Consider the following 20427-nt stretch of genomic DNA (forward strand, 5'->3'; position numbering starts at 1 on the left):
TAGAAGATATGATGTTTGCAATGAGAACTAAGAGCAGCCAATAGTGAATTTCAGGGAATGATTTTAAGTTGTTCATATTTATTCAAATTAGAACTAGAAGTACCACTTTAGTAAGTTACTATAAGAAGCAGCTATTGGTGTAAGATAAAAGATATGGCAATTCCCCCTTAGGTTATGTGACTAAGTGATTACTGCGGATGTTTATAGTATGATATGATTTTGTATTATATAGAAAGTTTGGGGTTAGATATTCTAATTTTGTTTAAGACAGATGAATTTCCCTAAGTGTGATCCATGTACATAGTTCGAAAAGAATGATAGTGTGCGACAAAAGAATATGGTCAGATGATGAGGGAATTTAGGATAACCTTATGCTTTACTTTAGTTATTCAAAGCAAGAGAAGAAAATATGATGCTAGCAGGTGGTTAGTAAAAGAATAGTAAGTAAGTTTTGAGTTGATACAGTGAATTAGCACTTTCAGCGGAGCTAGTAGGGGTACAATTTGATTCACTTAGCCAGGTTAACTCTAGTGAGTGGATGACAGTTTGAAATACCGAACGTGTGTTAGAACCCAAAGAGTTTAAGTTAAACTCGAAGTACAGTAGCAGTGGAAAAAAAATATTAGCTAGCAGTGAGAGCACAAACTATAGAAGAATAGCCTTTAGGAATTATCGTAATGTGGTTTCTCCAGGATTGACAGTGTGAGCAGAGTTAAATTATTAAGATTGTATATGATAGTTGTGAATACATTAGCTTTCCGTTAAGTGAATAATTTAGTTTTTCCTAGTAAGAAAGATTTCTAGGAAGTAAGTTGGAAGATGAGTCATCATTGACGTAGAGTGCAAAGAATTGCAGAGAATAAGGAAAGTTATTTGGATCCCAGCAAAAAAAGAAGGATCCACAAGTATAAGACCTGTAGTCTAAGGGGTGATGTGAAAATTTTCAGTAAGTCCAGTTGGAGATCTGAAACTCGAATAGTAGCATGGGATATGAAAAAGAAAATCAGTTCGGTAATGAGGGAAAATTGTATAATTACCACACGGATTATGTCTAGCAAGTGTAAGAAAAACAAAGTGAATAGAATGATCACCGAGTTTAGTTATTGATGATAAAATGATCACAGAAAGCTATAGAATCATGCATAGTTATGTATCACGAGGGTAGTGCCATTGCACGAGACTCTAGTCTTCGGAGTACTGGTTAAAGACTTAGCTCACAACAATTCTATAAGTGTTTTCAGGAAGTTCTTAAGAAGATAAAGTGTGGAAAGTATAACTCATGATTGAGGTAGTTAAGAGAACTCTGGTAAAAGAAGTTCACCAGCCAAGATAGGAGTTCGACTTCGGACTCTAAAAGATTACAGAGTTGTTGTCTAGAATACGACTTATTCCCCCTTAGTAGGTGAAGTGAAGGAGAAATAGTTTAATGATCCCTATTTATTGTAGCCGAAAGAGGGGATTCACATGCATAAAATGATAACTTCAGAATAAGGGGGAGATGACAGTGCTTTGAGGTACCACGACAGATTGTGTGTTCCAGACATAGATGGACTTAAAGAGGGAAGATCATGCTAGAAGCCCAGAATTTCAAGTATTCTATTTACTCAGGTACCACAATATGTATAATGGTATTAAGAAGATTTGTTGGTGGAATGACATGAAAAAGAACATTGTAGACTTTATGGACGAGTATCTGAATTTCAGTAAGTGAAAGTCGAGCAGCAGAAAGCCCAGTGTTTTATCACAGAATACACATATTTTGAGTGGAGATGGTAAATATGGGCATTATAATAGGATTATCTTGCTCATTTTGAAAGCATGATTTTTATGGGTGAAGGTGTAGACTGCCAATTAGTTGGTCCGAAGTTGGCGAAGCGGAGTTGTTGGGACCAAATTTGGTCTATCGGACTATAGAGAAAGTTAAGTTGATTCAAGAACGTTTGAAGAAAACTCAGAGCCGCCAAAATGTCCTATTCGAGCGTACGACATAGAGACCTAGAGTTTCAAGTTGATGATTGTTTGTTTTTGAAAGTTTCGCCTATGAAAGGCATTATGAGATTTGAGAAAAAGGGAAAGCATAGTCCCTACTATATTGGGCCATATAGAATCTTGCGAAGGATCGGTCAATTAGCTTATGAGCTGGAGTTGCCACCAAAATTAGTGGTGGTACAACCAGTATTTCGCGTGTAATGTTATAACATTCAAGTTTCCAGCACTCAAATACTCATGTCAGTTCAATACTCAGATACTCATGCCAGAGTTCAATACTCAGATACTCATGCCAGTTCAGTACTCAGATACTTATGTCAGTTCAATACTCAGATATTCAAGTCCGTTCAATACTCAGCTACTCATGTCAGTCCAATACTTAGATATTCATGCCAGCTTAGTACTTTGATATTGATGTTAGTTCAATTCTCAAATATTCGTGCCAGTTCAATATTCAGATATCCATGTTAGTTCAGTATTCACGTATTCATGGAAAATCAATATTCAGTCAATGCAGTTCAGTTCAATATCTCAACAGTTCAGTAATCATGTATTCATTATGTTTAGTGTGCAAGTGTTGATGAAAGCTCATGGTTGCACCAGACCCGTTTAAGATCCGGAGTTAGCAGAAGTTACAGTCAGGACAATCATTCGAGGACGAATGATCCCAAGGGGGAGATAATGTAACACCCTGTAAAAATTCAGCTTAGGTATGAATGAGTTAAATAAGTAGTAAGGATATATTTTAAACATGTGAAGTCCCATCGGGATGAATATGGGTGAAAATGGTTATTTCAAAATCAAGATGGAAAGTGAGGTGCATAAGATTTGGCAAAATCGACTAAGTTTGCAGAAGGTCTGTTTCCAGCAGGATTTAATGGAAATGTGTAAGGAATCTGGAAAAACTCAAAGTAGGAAAGTTGTAGTACTTTGAAATAGCTTTTCAACTATATATTATGGAGCCCAAACAGAGCTCTGTTCAAAAAGTTATGCCCGTTTTACAGAATGGTATGTAACCACCACGGTCCTGCCGCGTTTTAATGTGACCGTGGTGGTGAGGCAGTGTTCCAGCAATTTACCTCGGTCGGGACCGCGGCCGCGCCAATCGGGACGCCGTGGACGACTTGGGAAGCCTTTTTGTAGCCCTATTTCGTCCCCCACAGCCCCAAAACATAAAAACTTGCTCTACAAAGGAAACCTCTCAAAAACCTAACTCCTCAAAGGTCCCTCCACCGTCCAAGGTAAGTTCTAGAACCCTCCATATCATTAGATATTTGATTTGGGACACCATTGTTGAGAGAAGAAACCCTAGAACTCGAATTCAAGAAGATTGAAAGTCAAAAAAGTGATATCTTCACCCTCTAGTTGATTCTATCATTGAATTAATGATTATAGACTCTATTTCATGAGATATGAGTTGATGTGTTTGATAGAAAAGCATGAACGGTGATAGATTTGGGTTGTTGATAGGTTATTATTGGTTATGGGTGTTGATTACCTTATAGGTGATAAAGAATAATGTTGTTTATAACCATTTGAGACTTTAGAATTTATCTAAGAGCAAGAGAATGGGTTATTGGGTGTAGAAACACCATTAATAAGGGCAATGAAGCTTTATGCCACCGAGTGTTTGATAAAATGCCTAAGTGACCTAAACATGACTATTGTTGCTAATTTGGAATCCCTTTGACTTGTATTGATATAGATTAAAGTTGAAAGGGTTGGCGAATGTTGTATTATGCTCAAGAGCAGGAAGTTAAGGTATGTGAGGCTAACTCTCTATGTTTGGGAATATTAATGATTCTCCCTACACTACGTTTCTTTTATGATGCATCAATTGCCTCAGAAATATAATTAAGCCTACTTCCTTGAATAGTTGTAGAACTTCTATTCTCTTGCTTCATAATTCGTTCATGACTTTCATTCTGAACGTTGTGAGCTCAGTGCGTATTCAATATAGACTTGGCTTTGATGCCCCCGAGTCTTAGTATAAATTACTCAGTATGCCATAAACAGTTGAAGTTTCAGTGTTCATAATCAGTTTAAGAATACATGTCTCAGTCTAGTCCTATTCATTATTCCAGTATTATGTAACTCAGTGTGATCCAGTATTCTAGTATTATGTAACTCAATGTGATTCAGTATTTCACTATCATATATTGCAGTATGATTCTCAGTTCCTGATTTTATATCCCTGAATGTTGAATACTTGTATTTGGGCATGAGGCCGCAGTTTATGTTTTATGCATCTTTGGGCCTGAGGCTGCAGTTTAAGCTTTATGCATTTTGGACCTGAGGTCGCAGTTATGTATACGTATACTTGGGCCCGAGGCCGCAACTTGTGCACATATATATATTGGGCCTGAGGCCACAGTTTAATATTCAGATAAACAGGTTGTTCATCATTAAGAAGAGGCAGTATTCATATCCTTACTTCCTTTCAGTTCAATTATTAGTTACAGTTCAAGTATCAGCTATCATATCAGTTACCAGTTATCAGTTATCAGTTCAATTACCAGTTATCAGTTATCAGTTATCATTTTAGTTTCAGTTTGAATAGTTTTTATTTCAGTTTTCAATTATAAATTCTCAGTTATCAGCTTAGTTTCAGTTTCAGCATTTATAATTCTTTCTTTCAGTTGCTTTACATACCAGTACAATTCAAATGTACTGACGTCCCTTTTGCCCGGGGCCTGCATCTCACAATGCAGGTAATGATTTACAGGTTGATGATTCTGAGCGCTAGGATTCTCGTACCAGCTATTTGGTGATCCCCAGTTCTTTCGGGGCATTATCATTACTATAGCCTTCAGTATTTTCGGACAGTCAGTGTTTACAATACTTTATTAGAGGCTTCATAGACTAGAGTAACAGTTAGACGAGTCTCAGACTTTTCATATTAAATATGTTGGCTACAAATATGTTTCAGAATTGTATTAGTATTTTCGCACTTTGATTTCTATCATCCAGACTTACAGTATATCAGCATGTGTTAGTTTATCTTCCGCATTCAGTATGTTATGATACCACATGTTGATTCAGCCAGCCAGTTGGTTCGCTCGGTCACATATAGTCAGGCACTGAGTGCCGTGTTACGTCCAGGCCAGGTTCGGGGCGTGACATTATGTGTTTGGTAATGTTAACAAAACTACACATATAGGGTATCTAACAAGAGAAATGCACCGAAATGCTCATAGGCATATAAACTTCCTAAAACATCCATTGTCTGTTGTGAACACAAATGTTCAAAACCCAACATTCAGTTCAAAAAAGTTGTTGAAGGAGCATACAACTGGTAATATTGAACTAAACTACACAACTTTACCTCCATGCAACCATGGCTGCACAGATAAAAATCAAACTCAATAGGGTAGTGGCAAATCTCGCTATCTAACCTATACCTATTTTTTTTTTAAATAGTAGCAATCATATGATTAATTATTCATTTAAGTACTCATACAAATACAATTTCAAATGCTTTTATTACCCGATACTAAGAACAAAATTATGAAACCTGGCAAAATGTTTCCACTCTTGGCTATGAAACTTCTCATCAGCCGGAAAAAGACGTGTCTGCAGGTATCTTTTCTGTACTACCACAAAGGTAAGTCGGGGCTTATACGTTTCACCGAGTGATTTACATGCCTAAAAAAGGTGAGTTTTGCATGTAAAAAATATGTACAAAGACGAGTTGATTCATCAAAATCAAATGTGCAAAAACAGGAACTGGCGACAGATCGATCGGGGGCGTACGCAGAACTTTCAGTAAGCGGTGTCACAATTAATTGGTAGCCGATAACCCAAAGGAGTTCACGGAGATGACAAGATTGAGAAGTTGAGTACAGTAATAGCAAGCTAGTACAAATAAATATTGCAAATTCATGAAGTAATTATTCTGAATTGAGCGTTTAAAAGGAGTTAAATAAAATTAAACAAAAAGTCATGTATGCAGGAATCGAACCCTAAACCTTTACTACCTTAACCAAAGGCTTAAACACTGAACTAACACCGAAATGTTTGTCAAGTGGTGTCACTTTAGATAATATGTACAGTACAAATTTACTGTTCGCATGTCATTTACAGCAACAATTTTAATCAAAATTTCCGACGATGCGGTGTCACGTGACACCGCTTCGATGTACGTACATCCGCCCTGATTCGATCCCAAGACAATAGACAGGAATGTATACCATGCGAATAGCAGCTACTTCTTTTTCCAAAACCTCACTGAACTGACTTTCTTCCACTCCAACTCTGTCATTCATGGCAGAGTTTGACTGGATAACTTTGAAAAGGGAGCACAAAATCACGAATCAACAGAAAAAAACTTACCTATAGAAGATTATTCTTTCAGGGCATTTCCCTCGTAGACTTTTGAAAAGCAAGTAGCAATTCTCTGGAAAAAATATTTAATTTTTAAGACAAGAACTATGGTATGGAAAACACAATGTAACGTAACCAGGGACATCTACCTAATCATTCCAGCACCAACAGTCTTTCCATCATTTGTGTCTTCTTTGTACAAGTCCATAATGATCTCTTTCCTACAGCTCTATGCAGAAACCACATTCCTATATTTAGTAAGCTCTCGCCAATCCATAGACGCGGCAACCTGTAAAAGAAATTATTATATTAGTTCCGCGGGAAGAGCATAAGCTGCCAATAGTCAAACAATTTAAAATTAACAGATGTTAAGTAATAAACTTCACATACTGCAACTATGGATGGGCTACTAACATCTTCTGGTGAAGGAGGTGTGTTTGACCAAAAAGTGTTAAGCCTTTTTGTTAAATTAATTAAATAAGATGATAATGGGTAAATCCTAGTTAAACATAATAAATCCAAGATGTAATTAGTAAATATGAATAACGTAAAATTACGCTTAAAGCTATTTAATATAAAGGGGGTATTTAATGATATTGTTATGAATGTATGAGGGAGTAATGACAAGCAATAAATATGTTAAATGACAATAAATGTAAATAGAGAGAATGATTTACCCAAATATTCAATAAGATGGATGATTCTCCCTCTGACAATGATGTAAGACAAACAAACGTGGCAATATAGAAAGTTTTCTTGGATCTGATGTGAGAAAGCTTGGAACCAACAACAAATCGAATCTTTATGTAAAGACAATGTTTGGAATTAGCTTGAGAGTCAATTTTTCAATAGAGAGCTTATCATATAGAATATTACATGTCTTTTGCTTCTTTCTCTTCTACTACTTATATGGAATATTCCTTCTAGCCGTTATTCCTTCTCTTACTGCTCGTCCTCGGCCTTAGGAACTTGCTCGACAGTTCCATGTTGTCGAGCTCTAGTCAACCTCGGCCTAGTCGCCCATGATGAGCCGCAATTCTCGCACTTGATCACATCTTCATGCCGAATTTCCTCAGCCGGATTTTGACCCATACAGTTAGTCCCTCCGCTTATAGAGGTCGTCTTTTGGTCGATCTCAATGAGCGGACTTCGTCAATAGCAACTCTGGAAAAATTCAGACGTGGAGGTCAAGTAGAGGTGATCGTTGCCGAGATGATGACGTGTCACTCCGAGGGTCGCGATCAGTGAGTGAGGTTTAGGATGACGTCACAATTGCATGCGCCATCATCGCGCATCTTTCCGATGCATTACATCATTTCTTGAGCCTCTATCATTTCAATTCTCGTGCCGTTTGGCGATTTATGGCACCGATTTGAGTGCCGTAGTTTTGTATAAATAGGGAGAGAGACCTTTTGGAGACATTTTTTAACCTTTGATTCTTCAACCTTGCCCATCGTCTCTTCTCCTTCTTCTTGTGTCTATATTCCCTACAATTTCCGTCATCAACGTCTCTTCTACACTTCCAGCTCTACCATATACATACTAGCACAAGATGTCTAGCGTAACTCCTAACCCTGAGATGGTCTCAGACCCAACTCTGTTATCAGTGGATATGCCTTCTGGTGGAAGGGAAGCTATTGCTATGGAGGATGAAAGTTTCCCCACTGTGGAAGAGATCATTCCTCGTAACCCAAGTTCCAGGTCGGATTTCTCGAAAGAACTGCTCAAGACCCAGTGCTAGTGAAGTCAGAGATGGAGGCAAAATATATTGCCGCACTCAGGGCCAAATACAACATCCTTACTCAAGTTGACCTGGTCCCAGCTGGGAACAATGTGATCCAGGTACACTGGCCCGGGTACTGTGCGTTTTACGCCTACCCATTCCAAGTGGGTTACTCTGTCTCCCTCTTCCTCCATTGGCGGAGGCGTTCTGCCATTATTACGGTGTCTGCCCGGCCTAACTCTCCCCTACATTTACAAAAGTCTTCCTTATGCTGACAAAATTTGCTGAGCTGGCTGGCTGTGGAATTTCTATCCGCTATTTGTTGCACCTCTTTGTGCAAAGATTCCATAGGGGCACGATGATTCATCTTCGCCACCGCGGGACCAAATAGCTGGTGGCAAGGATGAACGACAAGGCGAATTGCCAGTTTTGGTTCAACTTCTTCTTCATCAAAACTAAGCACGTGGTGGCGAGCCCTATTGGATTTCTCGAGCAGCGGAATTTTGCCCGTTAGTGCCCTGGTTAATTGAAGTACGTTCTTTCCCCTTTTTCCCTACTTTGTGGCTTAATTGTTCTTTTACTTTCGTGTAGCCATGAAACATCCCCCTTTGTTGGTCGCCGATATCAGTGACTGGGTGTCCCAAGTCCTGCCTCACACGGTATGGATCCACGACTGGGCGTCTTTCAACAAGAAGTTCGGACCCAAGCCCCCGATCGGTAGTCGAATTCCGTTCTTTAACTACTTCGACCTCACTACAGTCCTCCTTTTTTCTTTTACTTACAGTTTTCCCTTGGTGTTAGGTCGGAGATCTTCTGGAAAGGCGAAGGCTCCTATTCCCTTATTTCGTCAAGCGGTTGCCTCAGCCGGGTTGGAGTTCGTGCTAATTGAGTATGTGCAAAATTATTCCTCTAAGACTCTGACTTCAAGTGGATCTGGCCGTCGGGTGGCCGCTCCACCAATGGAGATTCCAGCCTCCCCGGTACTGCACCTAGTAGATGAGTCTTTGCCGAGTGAAGAGGATGTGGCTCCACTGAAAAGGCGGAGAGTGGAGATTGGCGGTCTGGCTACAGCTGTGGCCGTACCCAAAAGTGATGCTATTTTGGACGGGGAGTCTGCACGTCCTTTAGTTACGGAGACTGTTCTCTTATTAGAGGTCACCGTAGAGGGGAGGCCGTTAGTGACGACTGAGGTTGTCATTGGAAGAAGGGTGGTCAGAGGCAGCGAAGATCGTATCTTCGTCCACCTAGGGGAAAGGAAAAGCTGTAGCTGTGGACAACGATGGGTCCGGTTCTAACATAGACCCTGAAGAGGCACGGTAGTTTGACGAGGGGTTTACTCGGGTAAAGGTCAGAATGGAGGGATCTACCCGAAAAATCATCATTCCTCTAGATTACAACTTGTTAACCAATTCGGAGAGCGTGGTCCCAACTTTCGCTCCCCTTTACGCCGGCGCCAAGAATAGGACTTTGCAAATCTTCAAGGATGCCGACTAGTCGTTAGGCATCTCCGGGATGGCCCTTCGAGTAAGTTCTCTTGTCTTTTTGGTGTCCTTGTATCTTTACTTTTTCTTTACATTGTCATCTTTGCTGACTGTTTCCCATCCATTTTTCAGGCTCTCATTCTACAGATCAAGTGTGCCCGTCGTGAGGAGAAGAGAAAAGCTCTCTTCAAAAGAATAGATTCCAAGTATAGGGAGTATCGCACTAAGCACCGTGCCTTGAGCCACATAATCGGCGAAGATGGTCAATTCCAGTCTCTCCGGGACAAATTGAAGCAGAAAGATGATGAACTGAAATAGAAGGATGACGAACTCGTGAGAGTCATCGGTAGGTGTAGTGAGCTCGAAGGGATGTTGAGGGCCAAAGATGATGAGCTCGAGGTGAGTAAGGGGATTGCGGCCTAGTGCCTTGACCTTCAGGCTCAGGTGTCATCCTTGCGGGCCAAACTTGAGAGAGTAAAGCTAGAGCCGACGATTTGAATGACGAGTTAGACATGAAAGTGGCGGAGTCAGAGAGAACCGAGAGGGCCAGGATGAAAGCTATGGCAAAGGCTGCTGCGTTAGCGGGTTCTATCCGCGTCCTCAGGTCTGAGCGGGCAAGTGAAATGGAGACATCTGCGCTTAAGGAGGCGAGACTCAAGAAATGGATTGGCAGCATAGAGGCTGAGGTTTCGGACCTGAACGAGCAGATTACCATACTCAAGACCGAGAAAGTGTAGCTACTGGCTCAACCGTCTTGCTCCCATGCGTCCACCTATCTTGATGTTCCACGGGACTTGAACGAGAAGTGGGTTCATGCTGAGGCTCACTTAGACATATATAGAGGCTTGATGGCTGCCGGGAAAGCTTTTAAGGCAGAATTTGAGAGATGTTCGTGTTAAGGCACGTGCAACTCGGGAAGCTTGTGGTTACAATCCTGGTACGCTCGGAGAAGGTGATGATGAAGATGGCGTGGACAGGCTCGAGCCAGGTGCTTGGTACGACGAAGAATACTCTAGCGGTGAGGGTGCCGATAATTATGGTGGCGAGGATGATGCTACCGAGTAGTGCACTTGTTTTGTACTTTTTCCTTTCTTTTCTTTTTCTTTTCTTCTTTTTTTTGGGTTCTTTGTAAGATAATTTTTTGGAATGATACTTTTGCTGTCCGCTTCTGAGTTCCTTATTTTTCCTTTGAATGTTTTCCTCCGTTGACTGCTTTAATTGTAATTCAATTGAGCCAACTAAGTTGAGCTCGTGCGAACTTGTATTGTTACTTAATTAGTTTGAGCTAAGGTGTATGCAAGCGTCTTAATTAATTCGAGCGAGGTGGAATATGAGTCGATTTAGACGAGGTCGAATGTAAGTTGATACGAGTGAGGTCGAACATAGAGTTTAAATTAAACGAGGTCTAAAGTAAGTCAATTGAAGCAAAGGTCGACTGTAGACTTTAAAATTAATTCGAACAATGTCGAATTTCGACTTTGAGACTGATTTGAATGAAGTCGAATGTAAGTTGATCCAAGTAGGGTCGAATGTAGACTTTGAGACTGATTTGAATGAAGTAGAATGTAAGTCAATTCGATCGAGGTCAAATGTAGACTTTGAGACTGATTCGAACAAAGTCGAATGTAAGTCGATTTGAGCGAGGTCAAATGTATACTTTGAGATTGGCATAATGCATAAACTGGGTGGAGAAATGAGAAACTCATGTGTTTGCATATTTATCTTTGCTTATACATTCATTGGAGAAGTTTACATGTTTTTGCTTTGTTCATGCATACATTACAGAAGTCCCAGTCTATCTAGTCCCTTCATTGGTCAACCGGGAGAAGTAGTTGAGAGTTCGAGCAATGAACTTATACTTAACTTCGAGACGCCCTCTTCGTCGCCTCGTTAAAAACTTCCCCGAGAAAACCCAATTAGGACAAAACTCGGGTGAGGGAAAAAGAGTACGACTTGGGGGTCGTCTATTCTTAGAAGTTGACGTATTTGAGGTGGGCGACGTTCCAATTGTTTGGTAGTAGTTTTCCCTCTATTGTTTCTAGCTGGAATGACCCTTTGCTTACTGCCGCCGTGATTTTGTATGGGCCGTCCCAATTGGTTCCCAGTTTGCCTTCTCGTGGGTCCTTGCTTGCTTGTGTTTTGGCTTTGATTACATAGTCCCCGACTTTGAGAGGCCTGACCTTGGCTTTTTTGTTGTGTTATCGCTCTGCCTGTTGTTTTTAGGCCACCATTCTTATGTAGGCCATGTCTTTTCGCTCGTCGGCCTTGTCGAGGTCTTGCCTTCTGCTTTCATCGTTGCTTGGCCCGCTCTCATTTGAATATCTTAGACTTGCTTCACCGACCTCGACCGATATCAATGCATCAGTCCCATAGACTAGTGAGTATTGAGTTTTTCCTGTGCTCATTTTCAGCATTGTGCAGTATGCCCATAGCACTTCCGGCAGCAATTACAGCCACAGTCCTTTGGCGCTCTCGAGTTTCTTTTTCATGATGTTCAATATTGATTTGTTTGAGGACTCCGCCTGACTATTGCCCGCGGGATGACATGGCATGAAGGGTATTCTTTTGATGTGCCATTTCTCAAAGAACTCAGCGATCTTTTTCCTAGTGAACTGGGGCCCGTTGTCACAGCTAGTCTCTTTGGGGATGCCGAAACGGCATATGATGTTTCTCCATATGAATGTGATCACTTCTTGCTCGCATATTTGGGCGAATGCACTTGCTTCTACCCACTTGGAAAAATAGTTAGTTAAAACTAAAAGGAAGCATATATTACCTTGTCTCGCTGGGAGGGGTCCGACGATGTCCATTCCCTATTTGAAGAAATGCCAGGGCGAGGTGACTAAGTGAAGGTGCTCGCCCGCTTGGTGAATCATGAGAGCATATTTTTGGCATTGCTCGCACTTGCTGACGAAGTCGGACCTCCTTTTTCATCGTGGGCCAATAGTAGCTTGCTCGTATGAGGCATCTAACGAGAGCTCGATTGCTGGTATGAGCTCCGCAGTGGCCTTCGTGCACTTCTTCGAGGATGCACCGCGTTTGATTTGGTCCTAAGCACTTCGCTAGGGGGTTGCCAAATGTTCTTTTGTACAAGTCGTTATTGATGATGTTGTACCTAGCCGCCTGCATTCGAAGCTTCTTGGCTTCTTTTTTATCGGGTGAGAGCACCCTGTCCTGCAAATATGAGATAATACGATTGTGCCAGTCGTAAGTCAAGTTTATAGTTCGTACCTTGATTTGTTCAATCAATGAATGGAGGAGGGTGACCACGCTCCCTTCTTCAGTTATGCTTTTGGTGGCCGCTGCCAGTTTGGCGAGGCCGTCCGCTTCAATGTTCTGGGCTCGGGATATTTGATTGAGCTGGCATTCGTCGAACTCAGTTAATAATTTGCAAATTTTGGCCTGCTACTTCTCTAGTCGTTGCTCCTTAATTTGGAAAGTCCCTGTAACTTGGTTGGCGACGAGTTGGGAGACGCATCATAGGACTACTCGCCGTTCTCCATACTTGAGTGCCAATTTTAACCCTGCAATCACGACCTCATATTCGGCCTCATTGTTAGTCATATCGGGGCACCGTATGGACTGGCAAACTATTTCGCTTGTTGGGACCTCGAGCACGAGCCCCCGTCTAGATCCTGACGCGTTAGAAGCACCATTAGTGTACAAAACCCATTGGCCGTGCATTTTGGCAGAAGTACTAGCGGTTTCCCTTTCGACTTCGGGTATTATCTTTGCATTGAAGTCGTCAAGAACTTCTGACTTTATTGCCGTTCATGGTTGATTGGTTATATCACGCTCACTCAACTCTATGGCCCACTTGGCGAATCTTCCCGACAGTTCGAGTTTGTGCAGGATACTTCTTAGAGGAAAAGTTGTGACCACCAAGATAGGGTGGCACTAGAAATAAGGTTTAAGCTTTCGTGAAGCTACGACCAAAGCTATAGCTAGCTTCTCGAGGTGGGGGTACCTCGTTTCAGCGCTGACCAAAGGTTTGCTAATGTAGTAAATTAGAGACTGCGTACCTTTATTTTCTCGTACCAGGACTACACTTACTGCGACATCTGACATGGCTAGGTAGATAAGGAGACATTCTCCGGGTTCTGCCTTAGCTAGCAACGGGGGCGAAGACAGGTAGGTTTTAGTTCTTTTAGGGCATCGATGCATTCAGAATTCCATTGGAGTTTATTATCCTTTTTAAGTAAGCCAAAAAGTTTGTGGCACCTTTCGGAGGACCGCGCGATGAATCTCGATAGGGCAGCTATCTGGCCGGTCAGCTTTTGAACTTGTTTCTTGCTGGCTAACTTTTATGGGATTCCTTCTATGGCCTTGATTTGGTCGGGGTTGACCTCGATGCCTCGTTGCGACACCAAGAAGCCGAGGAGCTTTCCAGAGGTTACGTCGAAGGCGCATTTGTCGGGGTTCAATTTCATGCCGTACCTTCTAAGTATGTCGAAGGCTTCCCTCAAGTGGTCAATATGGTCTTCCTTCTTTTTTGACTTGACCAACATGTTGTCTATATTTACTTCCATGGTCTTGCTGAGTCGATCTTTGAATATTTTGGTCACTAGCCTCTGATATTTTGCCCTTGCATTTTTCAACCCGAACGACATCACCCTGTAGAAATATGTCCCCTGGTAGGTGATGAAAGTGGTTTTTTCCCGATCCTCCTCCTCCATGAGGATTTGGTTGTAGCCCAAGTAGGCGTCCAAGAAGCTTAGTAGTTTGTGCTCGGCTGTAGCGTCGATGAGTTGATCTATATGAGGCAGTGGGAATGAGTCCTTTGGGTAAGCCTTATTCAGATCCGTGAAGTCTACACACATTCACCATTTTTCATTCTTCTTTTTTACCATGACCATGTTGGCGACCCCTTGGGGGTATTTTGACTCCCTGATTGAGCCATTTTCAAGTAATTTTTCTACCTCTTCGCGGACGACATCATTTATTGCGGTGTTGAATTTTCTTCTAACCTGCTGTACTGGGGGTGGAGTGGGTCAACGTTCAATTTGTGCGTTGCTATTTCCTTTTGGATGCCCGACATATCTGCATGAGAGAAAGCAAACAAGTCCTCATTGTTAGTCAGAAATTGATGGAATTTACCTGGTTCTTGTAGTATGTGGCCGATATAGGCCTTTTTGTTGTGGTCACTCTTATCGAGTTGAACAGGATCGAGGTCTTCCACATTTGGTCCCATAGCTTCCACATCTTTGGGTTCTTTGATGGTGTCTTTCCCTTCGTCGGCATTCGGCCCCGACCTCGTTAATTGCTATGCTTCTGCGCCTTTGCCCTTTAACTGTTGAGTGTAGGTGCAATCTTGGGTGACGCAGTAGCATTCCTGGGCAGTGCGCTGCTCGCCGCGGATGCTGAATACTCCCCATGGGGTGGGAAACTTGACGACTTGATATAATCTGGATGGGACGACCCTCATAGCATGTATCCAATGTCTTCCTATGATGGCGTAGTACGTCGTATCTTGATCCATAATGTGGAGCATTGTTTCCAATGTGATACCACCAGCCAGAACTGGTTGTGTGATTTCTCCGGAAGTCTGTTCAATAGCATTGTTAAAACCCATTAGTGTGATGCAGCGTGACACTATCTTATCTTCGAGCCTTATTTGTGTGAGGACTTGGGGGTGGATAATGCACGCGCCGCTCCCATAATCTACCATAATTCGTTTTACATCGGTATTTGAAATACGCAGAGTAATAACAAGAGCATCATAGTGAGGAAAGGTCAAACCGTGGGTATCTAACTCATCGAAGATGATACTTTCTTCGAGGTCTTCATACCGTTCGTGGGTGAATGATCGCTTCAGCTTATGGTGGTTGTGAACTTCATGTTGTTTATTGATGCCTCATCGCCTCCATCGATGATCATTTGGATCGTACGGGTTAGGGAGGGCGTCTTCGGTGGTCCTTGATGCTGCTCCCGCCCTCGAGCAAAGTTCGCTCTTCCTTGGTCGCTCATTAGTTCTCTCAAATGCCCTTGATGGAGCATGTTCTCTACCTCTTGCCTTAAGGCAATGCAGTCCTCGGTCTTGTGACCTCGTTCCTGATGGAACTCACAGAGGGCGTTTGACTTTCTGGTGTTTGGGTCGGATTTCATCTTTTGTGGCCATTTCATCTTTGGGCCGAACTTCTCCAGGGCGTAGACTATCTCTAAAGGGGAAACACAAAAATTGTGCGCAGATAGTAATGAAGGCATACCTCTCTCATTTCGGTGAGTCCCCGCCTGTGGCCTGGATGTACCGTCGCCATGGCGGGGGATGGGTGTGGCGGCAACTCTGACGTATGGTTAGTGTCTTTCACAATTGAGGCGTGGACCTATGTGGTCCCTTCTGTTATCGTTCCTGCGGTCTTCCTCGCCTCCATTTGGACTGATGTCAACTATTGGGTCGGTCCATTGAGGTCGTCCTCATCTGCTCTCACCTCGGCACAATAGGCATTGTGTATTTCGTCCCAAGTAGTAGGAGTATTTCATGATCCGGCTTAACAGTTTTTTGGTCACCCTTGAACCGCTCCTGTTTAGCCCATTTTGGAATGCTGCTACCACCATCCCTTCTGACATATTTGGGAGGGTCATTTTAACACGGTTGAATCGGGCAAAGAAGCCCCTGAGCCCTTTGCTAGGTGATTGCTTAATGCCAAATATATCTTTTACTCTTGCTTCTTCTTTCTTGGCCCAGGCGTGTGCGGTGACGAACTTGTCGGCCATTTCTTCAAATGTTTCTATGGACAGCGCTGGCAGTTGTGAGGACCATGTCAGTGCCCCCCGGTTAATGTTTCACCAAATTTTTTCTGCAATATAGATGATACTTGCTCTTTGGAGAGGTCATTGCCTTTCACTGCGGTGACATAGTGGGTGACGTGATCCTCAGGGTCCGTTGTGCTGTCATATATCTTCAAGTATGGCGGCATCTTGAAGGTTTTAGGTATAGCATGGGGTGAAGCCTCATCGTTGTATGGTTGTTCTACAAATCAGCCGACGTCCCATTTTGGTAGAAGCTTTGGGGCGCCTGGTATCTTATCTACCCTTTCCTGGTGTTCCCTCATTTAGTCGCGAGTGCTTTGTTCTCGTTACCCATCTCCTCTATTTTTTTAGAATGGCTGTAAGGGTTTCGTTACCTGCATGATTAACATTGTGAGTGATACCTGTTGAAGGAGGAGGGACGTGCTACTCAATGGTTGTTGTTGTGATGTCGACTCGTGCATCTTCCTTGCTCTCCCTTTGGGTAGGTTTGTCGATAATGTTGGTTAGCGTACTCGTTAGCCATGCTTCTAGTAGTTTTTTCACTGTTGGTGGTGCTTCTTCCCGTTATGGACGTATAGGCTCCTTTTCCATGGGAGGTGGTAACGCTGCCATGAGGAAGAGGTGAACCACTTCTTCTAGGGGAGGCATATCGGTATCACGTTCTCCTCGTCTTCTCCACTAGTCTCATTGATGGTGTTCAGGAGGTTAGCAGTGACGCCTACCATTGCCTTCAATCTTTCCTCTCCATTACCTACCATGTTAGACTGTGCAAGTAGGAAAAAGAGATTTTTGTGTTTTTGCAGTTATTTTTTTAGATCTAGAAAAACTATGACTTTGACTAGAAAATTCCCACAAACAACGCCAAATTATTTGACCAAAAAGTGTTAAGCCTTTTTGTTAAATTAATTAAATAAGATAATAATAGGTAAATCCTAGTTAAACATAATAAATTCAGGATTTATAACTGGTAAATATGAATAACGTAAAATTATGCTTAAAGCTATTTAATACAAAAGGGGGTATTTAATGATATTGTTATGAATGTATGAGGGAATAATGACAAGCAATAACTATATTAAATGGCAATAAATATAAATAGATAGAATTGTTCACCCAAATATTCAATAAAGTGGATAATTCTCCCTCTGATAATGATGTAAGACAAACAAACGTGGGAATAAGCATTCTCGGATCTGATGTGAGAAAGCTTGGAACCAACAACAAATCAAATCTTTATGTAAAGACAATGTTGTATTGAGCTTGAGAGTCAATTTTTCAAGAGAGAGCTTATCATATAGAATCTTACATGCCTTTTACCTCTTTCTCTTCTAATACTTATATGGGATATTCCCAAAAACCCTAAAAAAAAGTACAAAGGAGGGAATATTCAACCGAATATTCCCTTTGAAAGTCCCGAAACTATTCTAGCCGTTATTCCTTCTCTTACTGCTCGTCCTCAGCCTTAGGAACTTGCTCGACAGTTCCATGTTGTCGAGCTCTAGTCAACCTCGGCCTAGTCGCCCATGATGAGCATCAATTCTCGCACTTGATCACATCTTCATGCCGAATTTCCTCAGCCGGATTTGACCCACACAATGTGAGCAGTGAGAGCCGGTATTGCTTGTTGTCATATGAAGTTTCTTCCACCTACCTGAAGTAAATTGCACATCAGAATTTAGTAAAGGGCTGACAGAATGTCTTTTAAAAACTCACAGTTTAGCAAACCTTGACGTTTATCTTTAGTGCTAAGTACTCAAGGTACCGATCGATAAACTTTCTATCTTTGCAAAATGCTTTCTTTGACTGGCAGTATTGGGAAACAAGACCAAGTCTAGTTTCACATATAGTTTTGATCTCTCTTAAAAATAGGGGCATACGCAGGATTTCTCGTAAGCGGTGTTGATATTTAAAGAAATAAATGAACAATCCAATATAATGAAATCATATACTAAAAAAATACAGTTCAAATCATATTAATAAAGTACATTACTATAGCCCTCCTCAGTGAGTGTTTATTTACTCTTTTGGAATGGACTTATACTATTCCAATTGAAAATAGTAATTAATACTTATTTTTGTAGGTAAGAACCAAACATAATCACAAAAAAACTATTCATTTGTTTTTTTATATCAATTTCGTCGCCAAAAAAGAAAACAAAGGATAGCAAGATAACTTACAATAGAAATAGTTGCAAGCAACACACAAAATCCCCAAAATTGCAAATTGCAGTGATTTTTTTGGTTGGGGTCTTAATTTTGATGAAATAACTACATTCCAAAAGACATTGAAATCAATAATTCTTTGCTTTTGTTTGACACTTGGGCCCTAGACCCAAAATCCAATAATGCTCAAACCTTTAAAAAAAAATAGACGTAACCACTTGGTTCGAACCCGCAACGTCTCACTAATATTTATTATGAAGAGCAACGTCATTTCAATTTGTTTATTAGTTATTTCGTTTTTGCTACTAATCAAATACTCTATATTAAGCAAAATTTTCCGACTGAAGCTTTGCTCCTGCTCGAAAAGACAAAGATGTCATTTGAAGCGAAATCATCATTCAACTATGTAACTTCAATATATCATGAATGTTTCTATTTCTTATCAGTAATTCGAACAATCTTTATTACTGACCATAATATCCTGAATCCTTAAGTAGAATCACAATTAAAAGCTGAAGAAATGTGTTCCTAGACTCTTCAACGATACCGACCAGAGTTTCCTCTATGTGACCGGCATCAGTTGAGCGAATAGGAACCAAAGGATCATTGTTGAACTTCTACAACCAAATACAACAAGACTAAGATTGTGATATGATAAGCATAAGCAAATACAAATTATGAAAATGACATATTGCCTTACCATTCCTAAACGTCGACCCATTCTAATCAGTATTCTGCAGAATTCCTCTCGTTGTGACAATAACTTAGTCATTGAGAAGCTGGCACATGTCCAGGCCATTACGCTGCCACCATTGATCATTTTATAGAAAAAAAAATCACAGATCGAGACCTAAATACTAGCAGTAAAATGATGTCATTGATTAAAAAAAGGTAAAGAACATTAATAACCAATATGACAGCTTTCGACAAAATGACAAGAAATGCATATGAAACTCAGTTTGTGTTCTCTATGGCTTCTGAGTAAACCCACTTTACATGTACGAAATGATAAATAGTACCAACATTAACAATAATAATACACAGAAACTATAAAACAATATTACTCCTCTAATGAATCACTATATAGTCAACCAAGCTATGTGACTATCAAAGAACCTTATCGATCATATTCCAGTGACCATCCTCTAGAAACACCTGTATTTGTTTCCCTGATTCAAGATTATACTTCAGCTACAATACCATAAACAATTAAGATGTTAAAATCTCATGAGCTAAAGTTTTAATGAATCCATGGATGCCTATAACAAGCATAGCCCAAGAAATTGCCTGTGGAGCCAGAAGAACATGTGCATCAATGGTGGTGCAGCCATTCTGAATTGAAATACCGAATTCGTTCATCACCAACATCATCTAATTAAAATACAGATGTTAAAAGCATGTGAAATCAATTATAAGCTTTCAACCCAAACTCCTCGGATGAATCACTATTTACTTAGCTGAGACAGGCTATTGAAATACCATGTCAATCATCATTTCATAAGCATTATCTTTTTTGGAAAGGCATTTTCTCAGCATCATAAATATTAGACTTCACAACCTATAGAAAGAAGCGACATCTAATTAAAAACAGATGTTAAAAGGTCATAAGGTCTTGTTCAATTTGTATAGAGATACGTGTATGAGATCGAGGATGAGAAATAATAAGTTTTAGATGACCAACTAAGAAACACTATTTTAAAGCATTTTTTTTGTGATTTTTGAAAGGTGTAATATACTTAAAATGTCACCACTAGATACATCCTTTAAAATGTTTGTTATCGTCTATATGTTTGATTTTTATACGATAATATAAAATGTTAGATAAATGAATATTAAAATTGGATGAAATAAGAGAATAATTGAAAATAATTATATATATAATGGACCTTATCCTTATTAGTAAGCTTTGTTCATTGTAGTCTTATTAAAAAGATTATCATGCTATTGATATATATATATATATATAACTAAAAACTTTGTTAGTACAATAATATATCA

This window comes from Nicotiana tabacum, chromosome 1, assembly GCF_000715075.1.
Source record: "Nicotiana tabacum cultivar K326 chromosome 1, ASM71507v2, whole genome shotgun sequence".
NCBI classification, from domain to species: domain Eukaryota; kingdom Viridiplantae; phylum Streptophyta; class Magnoliopsida; order Solanales; family Solanaceae; genus Nicotiana; species Nicotiana tabacum.